Source organism: Silene latifolia, chromosome 5 (assembly GCF_048544455.1).
Source record: "Silene latifolia isolate original U9 population chromosome 5, ASM4854445v1, whole genome shotgun sequence".
NCBI lineage: Eukaryota > Viridiplantae > Streptophyta > Magnoliopsida > Caryophyllales > Caryophyllaceae > Silene > Silene latifolia.
Window position 1 is genome coordinate 6,131,257 of NC_133530.1, and position 15,454 is coordinate 6,146,710.

Consider the following 15,454-nt stretch of genomic DNA (forward strand, 5'->3'; position numbering starts at 1 on the left):
AGGAATGCTTGCGGAAGCACTTTAGCTTGAAATAATGTTGTCTTTGAGTAATAGTCAACCACCAAGTACACATCTGTACACGGATATTTGGGGGAATATTGAGGGAAAATTAGGTTAAGGAGATGAAATAGGAGAAGTAACTCAAAAGGATACACAAAACTCAGACTAATTGACCTGAGGTAAAATTGCCACTTCATAATTTTTTCGCTGAAAATGAGATTGGGTGTAAATTATGACATGAGATAATAATTTGGGTGTATAACTCCCTTATATAATCGACTTTTTTGAAATAAACCTCTATTATAATTTTTATTCAAATAACTCTCTTTTAAAACATGTTTTTTTATACAAATCAATGCCTCTTCACCGGAATGAGACTTATTTTGAATTCTCCGGCCAAAAAAATTGTTTTTTCCAACATTTTTCACTTATACTCCCTCCAATCCAATCCAAATACACACTCACTTTTTAAAGTAAAGCTTGTTAAATTTTGACATCCATTATATTTAATCAAATTTTTAAAATTTATACGTAGAACCGACATATTTACGTTTGTTTTAGAAAGAGGTTTCGGAAAATTATAATTTCGACACAAAAATATAGTACTCCCTCTGTTTTTTTATATATGACTTTCTCACATTTCGAGACACTCCCTTCTCTCTTCAATATCTCTTAAAATATACGACTAAATATTATGATATGTATACTCATATGAAAGAGTGTTTCGTAAGGAATTTAATGGTGCCATTTTATATTTTTTGAACAAATATATTTTTGTAAATATTAAAGTCAAAGGCTTACCTCGTAAATGCAAAACGTCATATATAAAAAAATGGAGGGAGTATATAAATGAAGAAAAAATGTGGCCAAAGTGTCGTCTCGTAGACTGTGAAAAGTCAAATGGGTAGTTTGGATGTTGTTCTTTAAAATAAGACAAAACGATGAATTAATACTTGATTCAGCGATGTAGGGATTACGTTATAAAAAGGGTAAGTTGATCAAATTATAAACATAGTCCCGGTGAAAAAGCATTGATTTGTTGAAAGATCAATTATCTTTATATCCTTATAAAATCAACTTTTCTAAACTTACACCCTTGTAACTTTTTTTAATATTTCACCCTTATAAAACACTTCTGATCAAAACTTGCCTTCTAGTCTGATTCCAGTGAAAAAAATTGCAATATTTCGTCAAATTTTTAAATTTTCATCCAAAATACATATTTTGTGACGAAAATACCCCTGCCCTTCTGTTCTTTCTTCTATCCCACCCATATGTAAAGCTCCCCATCGTACTCAGTTTTCCCTTTTTTTTGTATACAATGATCCATAATGTAGACGTATATTTGCAACAAATGGCCTATGATCCATTTCTACAATAACAACCAATTAACATAAACAAAAATCACCATAATTATTGACATGGTTAGTGTTGTTAACTTGTTACTCCAAGAACACGAGAAAGTAAGAAATCCACTATATCTAATTAGAAAAAGTGCAAAGAATATGAAAACTCACTTATTAGATAAAGCTTTTTCTTTAATAATAATAATTAGAGGAAAAATGAATGGTTGAGAGTGGGTGTAGCGAAAGAGAAGGAAGTCGACAAAAGATGATAGAGAATTAAGAGTATGAATATGGGTTAATAAAGGGGGTAATATCGTAAATTCAGCATATTTTACATCGAAATTAGACTAAGAGGGAAAGTTTTGATATAAATGTTTTATAAGGGGGTAAGTTAATTAGACTAAGGGTGAAAGTTTTGATATAAATGTTTCATAAGGAGGTAAAATATATTTTTTTTTTATAAGGGGGTAAGTTTAGAAAAATTGATTTTATAAAGATGTAAAGATTAATTGATCCTTGTTGAAAAACAAGTTTTATATGAGAGTTCTTTGGATAGAAAATTAGAAAAGGGAGTTGAGAAGATGACTTATTATTTGTAATTTCATTTTTTAGTGGAAGTGAGAAAAAGTGAATTAAGCATAAATTATTCTTTTAAAAACTCATCATCACAAATGAACGATAGGAAATCGAAAATTGAAGTATTCTAGGCAGGGGCCGCGCGAACGCAGGCCCCCACAGCAACAAATTATGACGTAGACTCCTCACATAGTGAAGATCTTAAAATGAGGCGCCAATCAAAGTGCAATGATGGCCCCCACTCTAGGCCATGAGCCTTCTTGATCGCTCATTGACCCCGTCCAGGTAAGTGAGTATCCCATTGTACCCATGTCTTGTTATATACCATTAGCTTCCTTGACTTTTCTCTATTGTTTCGATGTGGGACAAAAGTAACCCACATAAACTCTTGCATCTTCTTCTGCCCATCAGTACAAGCGCAAGGTTTCTCCTTTCCAATTTTTCTTGTGCTCATGCTCTGTATGATTGATTGATATAGAGTTTCATCGTTTACTTTTACGTTAATAACTTAATATTGACTTCGACTAATCATGGTTAGTTATACGAGGAATATCGATAGGTGATGAGGTTGTTATTTAGGTTATGAAAGAGTAACAAGTACTTGGGTTATAAGTTATACGGAGTAACATGGTACGAGTTGGGTAGTCATGAATAACAATAGTGAATGATTGTATTCTTTCAAATGAATTCATGGATTGCTTTGTGAGAAATGACTGACATGCTCGATCTTTAAAGCTGTTTCTATTCGACTCATGATCTAACCAAATTATGCATGAACATCAGCAAAGAGAAAGTAAATGTCGCAACTTGTCGTGTAAAACAACATTACGGGAATTTTTTCATTAGTTTCGATTTATAATATGACAACAACAACAACAACAAAAAAAAAAAAAAAAAAAAGCTAGAGAAAAAATTCCTCCAGAAATGCAGGTTATCTTCGGCTCTGTGGCAGTACCTGTTTCCAAAATGTAGCGAAATTATCCCAAGAGGAGACCGTTTTCTTCAATGCTTAACTTAAGAGCGAGCTTTTCTTGCTTTGCTTAGAATTTCCTCCATGATCGGGTAGCTAAGAGCCAGAACGTAGAATGAAAGACAAAGTTGAGCGAACATTTCTTCAAAGTTTTTATGAATGTTCACCCTTCTTAGGCCGCCTAACAATGATACCAAGTTCAGTACCACCAAAATCATGAGAGGGATCATGAACATTCTTGCTCCTCCAAAATCAAACCTACCCTTCTCGTATCTGTCAAGTTTATCTTTGTCGACAGCCTTGTTTGTTAATCTGAAACTAGCTTTCAGTACGCCAATCTTGTTAAGCATCGCGTCTAGGAGACCAAACAGGCAAGCACTAATAGATTTTATGATCCAGATTCTTTGTTCATTCCACCATGTTTTCACTGTTTCCCCGCTTGACAAGACCTCGTACAAGTGTTGTAGGAGAGCGGATATAAATACTCCCGCGAATGCCAATAGCCATGGATCCCCTACCTGATATTTCAAATACCGAAAATTAGAACAAAGATATTGACATCATAAGATTGATGATTACCGCAATTTCTCATCTTTGGCGGTCTCAACTTAGATGGTTACCTTGGGAAATAGAGGAATGCCCAACAAGAGGGAATATGGAATGACAAGGCCATATATCAGGAAGAAAACTGCAAATAGGCCTGAAAACACGAAATAAGCGTAGCAAATACTCTGCATAAAGGAGATCCGGGACATGGCATATGTCGATGGGTGAACTTTGATATGCCAACTCCGATCAACCCGGATGTCCATTTCATTATCTCAAGCAAGGCGTCATTCATGTCGATTGTTGCACACCCCAAGAAACACGGCTTTTTGGGTAGAGATATCTTGAAATCCATCCTTTGCGGTGTAACAAATACCCCATGTATGTGCTCTCGAGGAAGACGATCATATGAATATCCAACTTTGTTAATTGTAGATGTATTGTCTCTCAACTCGAATCATTTTATGAAAAAGTCGACGACGGACATGGTATTACGTAACTGTATAGGAATACTTACATCACTACCCCATAATGTGTTTGATTCATATGCGCAGGTAGCCAAATCTCGAGCCTCCTGCAACAACTCCTCTCTACTCAATCCTTTCAAGGCAAAGCAGGTACTTTCACTTAGGGACGCGATGAATGTGGTTGATGATCCAAAGGCCTTCTTAGGCTGATCCCTCAGTAGTTCATCTGAAAACCAACAAACTTCATCACATAAGCTACATGTTTATCTATTGCATTCCTCCCAACTTAATACAGAAGAATTTTCTTTCACCTTCCTTATGAGGTTTTCCGTACAATGCTTTCCTCTTCAAGAAATACCCGGTGCCACTCATAACGGGCCCTTTAAGACCATCCATGCCTTGATATTTTGTCTACATTACAGCGGAACTTAGCAATGATAAGGTATGTCGAGAAGTAAAAAACCACATCGAAATTTAGCAAATTCTATCATGTTAAAGTTTGTTTACCTTGAATGCTGATCTAGCTTGGCCATCGTAAATGTCATTTTTGCTAGTGTTGTAAAAAATTTGAAGTCTTTGCCACGAATGCTAGCGTAGGAGCCAATTTAGGGTCGAGATGGAAGCACATAGCTTGACGCGCAGAGGTAGGATCATTGCAGTACATATCACAATCCAACACCAGAAAGAAAGGGCTATTGCTCAGTAAACCAGACACTCGAAGCTGAAAAATCATAGGCAAATTATCAGCAACTGACAGTTAGAATAAAAACAGCAGAGCATTGATTTTGTTGGTAAATTGGATGTTTACAAGCGTGTTAACGGCTCCGGCCTTGGCGTGATGAGGAAGACCTGGTCTTTTTTCCCTAGCTACGTAAACAAGAAGCGGCATTTTCACTTCACTTTCTTCATTCTGTTTGCTGTCATGAATAATCTGATGCCAAGAATTAAACATCAGTTTAGCTGTTTAGGGAGGGCATAAATTCTCAAAAAAAAAAAAAAAACAAATAGTCCGGGAAAAATGGATTATATAACATAAAATTCCATTCCAAAACAATTTGGCAATGCGTAAGGTAGCTCCTTGTTTTATAAAGTAAATTATAGTTCTCTCTTTTCTCAATGTGGGAGACCATCATGTGATTCTTCACGGTTATATATATGGTTTCCGAGTTTCATTATAACTTTTTGAGCTTAATGTTTATGTAGAGGAGATCTTTAACTTTATAATAAAACCCATAAACTTTACACTAAGCTCAAATACTCTATATAAAGTTCAAAAACTATGCAATCAGTTTTGGTGGTATTATAGTCTACCTACTGTCATAGTTCTCGTAAACAGCGAGGTAAGGGGGAAGTCAATATACACAAGACACAACCTTTCCCCACAATGAGAGGGTCTTTCAAAAATACCCATGATGAGAACTGTAGAGAAAATTTCAAAGAATGACCGCTACTTTACAAGAGCTAAAACCGTGTTAATGAGTCATTTTGCTTTATTATATCACATATTCGACACCAAAGATAGTGAATCTTTGACACTACTATAGGGAAATGTTAAAAGAAGAAAGACAAATTGTTCATGAGTTTGTTGATCTCATAATAATTCTTATATATGAGATCGTCTCTTAAGTGGCTAACCAACAGAACGGTCTAAGAGAATAAAGAGGGAAAGATTCTTATAGTTTTACCTCAACGCAAGGGGCACGATCATTGACGACGATACATTTGGTGTCATCGTCACTTGCTTTTTCCACACTTTTCTTATAAGCTTCAAATTTTAACTGCAAAACAATGTCATTATTATACAAAATTCAATTATTAGAGTATTTTTATGCAAGATTACTGACTGAGATTACTTGAGAGATAATAAAAAGTTACTAAGACTTGCGAGATATACCTTATTTCAGCACTTCAGCTACTTTTTTATTTTCTTGAATTGCAATCAATTAAGCCATATTCTTTTAAACTTAATTTCATTCAAGCTTTATAAGTCTATTCAATTAAAGCCGATTTAAGTCTTGGTTGTGACGGAATTTGCCTCTGTGGCAAATGGTTGTTTTTCTTGTAGTAAATGATCAATATTTACACGTTATGGTAACTAACTAACTATAACTTTTTTTCTTAAAAAAATAGGTTGGGCTCGAGCCCATATAGCTATGGCCTGAATACGTCCCAGTTCTTAACTAATCAATGATTAAAATTCCAATTGGTGGCTAAAACCTACGAGTACTCAACTTAGGCTACTTAACTTAATAATAGTAAGTCTCCCTTAATACAATGTTTTAAACTTAAAACGGGTTAAGTACACATCACTTGTGTATGTACGCATAGGGAAAAAGTGGAGGGAAATGGATGGGGAGGGGGGGAGGAAAGGGATGGGGGAAATGGGGTGTGAGTGTTTGGATACAATTTTTCTGTAGAGATTTTGATTTGTCTTGAAGGTAAAATGGTTCCCTCCAAATCCTTCCTCTTCCATTTTCCTCCACCCTTATTCCCTATCCAAATAAGGAATTTTAAATCCCTTACAAGTGTTACAACTCTCCCTCCCTTTCCTTCCCCTCCAAATCCCTTCATCCAAGCACACTGTAAAGCCTTGTTTGGATACCAAAATTAGAGGGGAAAGGAGAGGAAGGGAAAGGGAGGTGGAATGGTGGATGAGAGTTTTCCCTCCAAGTCTTTCATATGTTGAGGAGAAACATTTTGTCTTTGAGGCCAAAGAGAAATAGAGGGATCCATTTTCTCTCCCATCCAAGTCCCTTCATCCATATTTTGTTATCCAAACAATGAAAATTGCCTCCCTCTAATCCCTTGTCTCCCTTTCCTTCTGAATCCTTCTATCCAAACAAGGCCTAAGTCTCGATTTTGATAGGTTATTGAATAATTGGTTAAGGAAAATTGTATTGCTAATGTTCCTGTGACTTGACTTTCCTCCTTGATCCTTGTCGATCGGTGGGAACCGGTTAGGTTAGGCCGGGAGCATCGTTATTACGCTTGGCTAGTCTTACCGATTTAGGTTGAACACGCGAGTGGAAACCTAGTTTAGGTGCTTTCTTCTATTAGTTTGTTAAGATTCTCTAGATCAGGATTATCTTATATTATCATGTAGATATCATGTATCATTCGGCTACTTGTAATCCTAGGGTTTAGCGTTATTTCTTCTATTAGTTTGTATATATATAACTCATCCATTGTACCTTCGTTTATTTTGTGTTATTCTTAATAAAATTAAACTTTTCTCATAATTCTCTAAACTTTATCAGTTAGATACAGACCTAAAGACTTAGACATCGCTAGGATATCATGAGGGGGGGGGGGGGGGGGTTTGAGTTATGTTCTAAGATACCGATTACGAATTCGGGAGAGAGGTGATCGGGATTACTTGTATTGGCCACGAATCCGAGAGGGAGGTGTGCGATACCTTGAGGAATTTTCCACCTAACCCGATTGTTTGACAACTTACCAATGAAATCCATGAATGAGAATGAAATATTTCCCACTTGTTGCTAGTTAGATAAAATTGTTCACTCACCACCGTACGGTACGCTTTGCGGTATTTAAAACCTTCGATAACAGAGTATACTATTTATAAAAAAGAAAATTACCTTGATAACTAACTCATCATCCTTAAACTCGTCATTCCGACCAACTCTTTCACCATCACAAAAAGACGAGAAAAAAGCGTCAGGACACCTTGTTTTAACCTTATACTTCTCACAAAACGGAAGCCAAATCTTAGCAAACTCGGCCGCCTCCTTAATAACCTCCCTAGTTAACGGAGACCCGCCATCATCCGACAAATAAACCGCTAACTTATCATACGGATAATCCAACGCCAATGCTGATATAACCGAATTCATAACCTCGACTACAGGTTCCTTCTTGGGGTCGGCCGTGCATATAAACACGTCCAACCCAGGAAGTTGATGGGCCGGAATATCTTCCAGCCCATCAATGGTCCTGACCACAGGCCTCCACCTGAAGGCCTGTGTCAAGGCCCAAACAAAGGCGAGCGTGAGCTCAGCCAATGTTGTTAGGACCCATGGGAGGCCACCAAAGTGAGGTAAAACGACAAGTTTAGAGAAGCGATAGTAGAAAACGAAGAGGATTAAGGCGGAATGGAAGAGGATGTGAATGCGACTAAGTATGGCTCTTGTTGTTTGAACTTGGCATGTGTTACGTTGCGTTATTGGTGCCATTTTTGGAAAGGTTTGTGTGTGTATTGAAGAAGGATGAATTCAAGGTTCCATATTTAACATATGATGATACAGTAATGCCTCGAGGCCCTCGCACGATTGAAACTCACTTTTCGCACGATTGACAGTAGTGTTTTATGCAACTCACTTTTCGCACGATTGACAGTAGTGTTTTATGCAACTCACTTTTGGCATTTGTGGTTTGTGGTTGATATTTTGCTATACATCATACTCGTCCGTCGCGATCAATTGTTGTTCTTTGATTTTTGTACAAAAATCAAGAAAATGGGAGGAGTCAATTATAAGATGACAAGTGGACCAAATTGGGTGTGAAAAATTAAATTGCTCATGAAATGAAATCCTAAAATAAAAAGAACAATAATTGACTGAGACACCAAAAAATGTAATAGGACAATAAATGACCGAGACGGAGGGAGTACATGTCTTCACGGCCGGGCTCCTGTGACTAAGTCTGAAACCGATGGAATGCAAGTTGCAAAGGTAGAAGCAAACGACAGAGGAGATTAATTGAATTATTTTCTTAAATGAGGTTCAAGCTAAGTCCAAAATAATTATAAAAGTAGGGTTCAGTTTAAACTAATTATAAGAAACTAGTATAGTATTTTTTAGTTTTGCTTTATAAAGAGACATTCTCATTAAATTAATTGGATAAATTAACTGTACCTTTAATGTTGTAATGTATTAATAATCTTTGTTAGAGGTAGATAATAAAAGTTTATAACCATCAAAAGACACTTTAAGTTAATTTATTTTTGTCTTAAACCATTTTTACTTTACTATAAAAATTAACTCTATAATGATATATCATTGCATGAAACTAATTTATGACATTAAATTACAATTAAGTGATGTAAAAATGTAAAATGTAATTTAAACGCGTATAAACTTTATAACAAAAACAGGTAAAAACAGTATACCGCGCACTTATAAAGCTGAATTACGAATTAGACTAATATTTTTTTTAATTTTTAATTAAAAAAATACATAAAATTTATTATGTCCTTTAAAATATACACCATATTTAGAGTGTAATTGATGAAAGATAATATAAGAAACAGATTTACATAATTTTAGGGTGTAAGTGATGACAATAATTATGTTAAAGACTGCATAAGAAACAGGTTTGCATAATTTTAGAGTGTAACTGATGAAAAATAATATATATGAAAATGGAAATGGGAATGATTGCATAAAAAATTATGCATTTTAATGAAAAAGTCACAAATATGAATTTTAATTAAAAGATTAGAATTTAATTATAAGAATGTATTAATTGAAAAGATAATAATGTAATGATTTTTTTTTTAGTTGTTACCTTATTTAGTTAGATGCCTTTTGGAAGGAAAACTAAGAGAATTTTTATTCTCTTAGTAGCAGGGGGATGGGTCAAGGTCATCAGTTTTAATTTTTTTTTGCAAAATTTAGAACATGTCGCTATGTTCTAAAGACTACTCGCTAGTTAACATAACGACATATTCTAAATTTTGCAAGAAAATCAAAATTGATGACGTTAACCCATTTCTTGTAATTAATTTGAAATGAGTCCTATTTTTGTAAATATTTTGGATCTGAACTACATTTAAGAAAAAAAAATTCAAATTTATTCGTGTTTGTCATGTGGGTATGAACGATGGAGCGATTTCAAGGGTCCCATAGCATTCTGTAGTCAGTTTGTTTGTTTTTTTTTTTTTTTTTTTGACAGCAACAAATAGCATAGCTTACATAAGAGCTTCCTGAGCAAGATTATGAGCTATCCTATTCACTCTTCTAGGACAGAAACTAAGAGAGCAATAGTGAAATCGAGATGTAATAGACTTGATATCCTGGATAATGCAGTTGATAGACGTAATCACCTTCTCCGCTCCAGCAACCTGCATAACCAAGATAAGACAATCCGTAACCAGTCTAACATGAAGATACCCTTTGTCCAAAGCCCATTTAAGCGACATGATAGCAGCATTTCCTTCGGCATGCAGCGCAGAAGAGGCATACGATCGTGCATGAGCAGTATTCCTTAAGGTCCCATTACCATCCAACAAGCACCACCCCATGCCAGAACTTCTATCAGCCCTCCAAGTAGCATCACACTTGATAGTGCAAACATTTTCGCACACAGGTCCACCAACAATCCAATAGGGGAAGGAATTTCTAATCCTTTTTGCGGTTCGTAAGCAAAGTGAAACTAAAACATTTGTGATGTAATCTGGTTTATTTGCACTTCCACATAAGTAAGCGTTTCATCGAGCTCAATATTCTCCACCTCAAGCACATGGGATGGATCACTCACATACTTTCGAAGTTGTGACACATGGAACACATTATGCACCCGATCAAGAGCTAGTGGCAAAGCTAGCCGATAAGCCACCTCACCACTCCAATACCATTTTGTAACGCCCCCATCTACCAAAGTGTCTTACCAAGCCCTACCTTAACAAATGGAAGTGCTACCATCTCGGTTGATAAGTTATGTCAAATAGACCATAAAAGAACATTTAATTAAAGTAAATAAATGTTTAGTCGATTACAAGCCAAAATACCAAAATCCAAAACCGAAATACAACACAAAATCAAAGTGATCATTTAACGTTATTATCACAGCGAAAGCTAGCTAGTAAACTCGACGATACTTCCATCATCCATCCCGCGAGAAGCTCAACCAAACAAAACCTTCTAGACATCTGCTCACTATCCCCTAGTGGATCACCGAGGTTTTGAAAACCAAAAGGGGTCAGTCAACCGCACAATACAACATGAACTACAACAACAACAACAACAATAAACAATCCAGTTTAGTCCTGCTACAACACAATCTCCGACCTCCAAGTACATTGTCTGAACCGCAGCCCAGACCTGCCAGGTTAGTAGGTTACCCATGGCAATAGGTACCTACACCGCCAGTGGTAAACCGCAGCCTTGCCACCTAAAGCCCTGTTCATCACAACGAGCGATCCCAGATCATTAATGTGCATATCCACCTTGTGACGGGAGCCACAAGGAGCGAACATGGGGTGAAGACCATCTCCCGACAATGGCTCAACAATAGGACAAATGATCTTTATTGGTCGGAGTGATTGATCTTGTTACATTCTATCATTGTCACATACTTACATAAATGATAATGTTCTCAAGTTTTGTTGAAAAATTAAATGCTTTTAAGGACTCTATAAAGTCTTTTTTAAATACCTCATTCATCCGGTTAAATTTGTGATTTAGCAGAAATAAATTTAGTTTTATAACATTTCAGTGGATGTAAATAAAGTTACACTAGTCATTTCGAGTCCACTTTTCTCTTGGTTTGTCCTTAAGCATAAAGATTTGGATAATAAGGACATAAATCTAAAGCATGAAAATGTATTTGTGGTCATAATAATTGCAGAATTAATAACATTGTTTGGAAGAAACCACCAAATCATTTTATTCAAATCAATTTGATGGTTCAAAATATGAGATAATAATGGCGTAGCTCTAGGCTACAATATTAGAGATCATAACGGTAAAGTATCGTTATTAGGTGCTAAATCTTGCAAATGAGTTAGTGTCTTTTTAGTCGAGACTTTTGCTCTTAGAGAAAGTATAACCGCGGTTAAAACTTTAGGTTCTTAAAGTTTATAGTTACTAAGGGAGATAACCTGGCTTTGTGCTATTAAATCTATCCGTGGAACTTAGAAGGTACCTTGAGAAATCTCTTCTTTGATTTACGATATTAAAATCGAATTTCTTTCCCTCAAAGTAGTAAAGTATGATCATTGTTTCATAAATAATACTCGGTAGTTATATTATAATATAAAAGCCTACAAGTTTGTAAATGAGTAGGCGGTAACTATTTTGAAGGAGTCTTGGGTGGAATCAGAGTTGGTACATAATGAAAAAAAGAGGATGTACATTTCATCTTATAAGATCAATTCCAAACCTTGATAGTCAATTTAATCTTTACTTTTAACTAATAAATAGAAGGAGATAAATGTGCCAACAATGGTGATAAGAATGATAATCTGAAGGTGAGGAGGATGTAGATTGCAAAGGTGGTGGAGTAGGTGGCAGTTGTGAGGACGTTAACCGAAGAGACAACGGAGAAGGAGCGATGGAGGTAGACGTTAATTGCATTATGTTAATATATGGAGATGTTGTTGAAGTCGCTATTCTTTACAACTTAAAGTCACTTTCTTTGAGTTTAATTCAACTCTAATAAGCTCAATTCAGAAAAGTTAATTTTTTTAAATAAGTTAGTTTTTTTTTTTTTTTTTTTTTTGTCAGAAGTGAAAAGATGTATTACATAACATTCAGACTCTCTGAGCCCGTAATACATCCAAAACTTAAAAGTAAAACAGCAGTAGTAATACAAACTAAAGAAACTAGGGTAGAAAGGAGTAAAACGGAGTGTTGATAAGGAGCGAATGACCTAGTTCCACCATCACAGCTGACTTCAAGATACCGTTGATGCCAGTGACGAAGCACAGGCTTGGCCCAGGCTGATTTCAGGAAAAAAAAAATGTGCACGCATAAATTATTCAAAGTAAAAAAGTAAATGTGACCTTAATCTTCTCCTTATTCTTCTCTGCATATCAAAGAAAGAAATAATTACCATAGTTAGCAAATTAATATTTCCTAAATTATGGGTAACTATTAGAGTTTTGTGACAATTAATGTGGTAAAAAGATATAGCTATGGGTAGTTTACGTTTTACTCGAAAATTATGTACCAAAAAAAAAGGTTTTACTCGAAAATTAAGTAAAAAACAAGAACCATAATGTAAAAAACTGTGGAGCCTTTATTTTCGATTCTTCGTTAATCAAAAGTTGAGAATTCAGGGATTAATAATAATTACAGGTAATGTTATGTCTAATCTATATTTACTTTAGTTAAAAAAAGTTACTTTATTAATTTTGTATTAATATTAGTTGAAACTTTTTATTAATTTAATGAATCTTTGCATAATTTACTTTTGGGTCATACAAAAATTTGTACTTGTTTGATTAATGAAATTCATTATTAATGTTATTGTACTGTTTGTACATCCGAATTTATGAGAAAGTAATTAAATTTTAAATGGATCATTTCGCCACTAATCTACCTTAGACTTCAGTAAAGCATTAATTAGACAAAAATGGAGATGTAGATTTGATAATATGTTGGTGGATAGGTGAGCACAGCCTACTATTTAAAGTGGGCTATTGCTGGGTTGGGTAATGAGGTTTGTTGGGTTGAGTTGGGCTGGGTAAGGGATTTCATTTTGATTCTTCAATTTTTTTTACTTTTCATAGTATTAAATAAACTTTTTTAGGGGGAAAAAAACCTACAATGATAGAGTATTGTTTTAGGGAGAAAAACAGGTGAAACATCGACAAATTAGACTGATCTAATTTCAATTTTCTACATTATATAATTAGTGGGCATAACAACAATTTCGGCCCGGGCTAAAATCTGGTCCGAGCTTCGTCCCTGGTTGATGCATACAAGTCGTCGGGTGATAATAACAAGGTGAACTTACACTCTTGCGAAAAGAACGTAGAAAGAAAGGGTGAAAAGCAAGACGACGAGTTCTGCCATCGGTGGAGATAACTCTCCTACACCTTAGAGATTGAACCCTTGGATCATAAGACCAACAAACCCAGAAAACCAGCATGTAAACGGACGAGAACAAGAACAGCCCCTCAGCCAAACTCCGATCCACATAATCCAAAAGACTCCGACATTGAATCGAAGACTGAAACAAACCCCAAATGGTAGAGGGACAGGACACCCTAGACCACTGGAGGAGACTCCTTCCCAAGGAGATCATTATTGATGAACAAAAAAAGAAAATTAAACCGGCGAAAACAAACAGGACACTTATAACGAAAAACATGGAAAACAATAGGAAATGGACCACCACAACCTACCTACCGAACACTACAATCCATCCCATAATGACACCACCAAGTCATACCAACACACCAAAAACAAGAAAGATCCCCGTGTCAAACAGAATAAACGTCATCAAAGTCAACAAGATCAGATGAACACCTTCCACAACAGTCCCAGACCGAAACACACAACACAAGAGGAAAAACACCCGAAAAACCCAAAGCCCCAAACGAACTCAAACGAAAGACCGACACAAAGGGACATGCAAAACCCAAAACCCGACAAATCCACCCGATTCAGCACCCGACACCTCCCAGGACCACCAACAAACATGCAAGCAAAGCAAACAAAAGGCAACACTGACAAACACGAAAGGCGAAGGAAATGGGACAAATAGGTGGGGGAAATGGGGGATCACCATATCTGACCCAAAACACGACCACTTAGGACAGCAAAATGACAGACAGATGAGCTATATTCATCGACACAGACCAAAGAATACCAAGAAAGCCAACCCAGAGGTGGGGAAATGAGGGGATCACCTCTGGGATAGAAACCCAAAAACGGCGACAGGACAAGGAGACGGGGGAGGGTGGACACCAAAGGGGAGGGGCATGCAAGACCACCAAGAATCAGGAAGAGAGACAAACAGGCAAAAGGGAAGACCAAGTAACAACAACAACTAAACATCATCCGGTCAGAGAAGGAAGACAAAGAAAGATAAGCGAGACATCTGATCGGCGTCGGCGACAGAGAAAGAAAATCAGCTGGAAAAGACAATCAGGAATCAAAAGGTGGAGGTCCGACCTCCGGAGATGGGCCAAAGTGCGGCCACATCTCCGGGAGGTAGTATAATTATAGGAGGATGTAGAGGAGTAGGCGGTATATGATGAAAAAAAAAGGAGGTTTTGGGGGGTTTTTTTGGGCTTTTTTGAGAGAATTTTGAGAGAGAGAATTTAGAGAGAGGTTGTCTGGGGTTAGTAGTTGGGTCCTTCTAAATAAATAAGTTTGTTAAGCTCCTATAAGTTCGGTTTAGTGCAGTGCAACTCCTATAGTTTCAGTTAAGAAAAGTTAAGCTCAATTCATACCCATTTTTCTATAAGTCATGCTTCTATAAGTTCGATTTCTTCTTATGTCGGGGTTCAACTATTATAAGCTCAGTTTATCCTAAATTCAAACACAGTTTAGAATCTTGGCCTGCATCTAGCCTGTACATCATACCGGCATTAAATCTAGTAATATACAATATCTAGGATATGCTATAACAAGAAGATTACAACAGATAATATTCTTTCAAACACTTATTATTAAAATTGCTACATTTTACCTCCCATGCCATTTTTGCACCTATTATTATTTGCTTCATAGAGTTGACACCAAATATTTGCACAATACTATACGTCTATACTCAGTAGTCAGTACTACTACACAACGTTGTCATTCCAAAGAATCGAAGGGAGTACTACTCTTGATTCATATTCCGAGTCCCGGACA

General features: G+C 36.1%; 1 non-coding gene and 1 pseudogene across 1 annotated transcript; both read right to left on the reverse strand.

The window, feature by feature from the left end:
• Nucleotides 1-2,053: 2,053 nt before the first annotated feature.
• Nucleotides 2,054-2,215, reverse strand: LOC141658086 (U1 spliceosomal RNA). Its single transcript, XR_012548994.1, has one exon. It is a non-coding gene; the product is annotated as a U1 spliceosomal RNA (small nuclear RNA).
• A 494-nt stretch (nucleotides 2,216-2,709) lies between these two features.
• LOC141656522 (cellulose synthase-like protein G2) lies at nucleotides 2,710-8,189 on the reverse strand (annotated as a pseudogene).
• Between the last annotated feature and the right edge of the window lie 7,265 nt (nucleotides 8,190-15,454).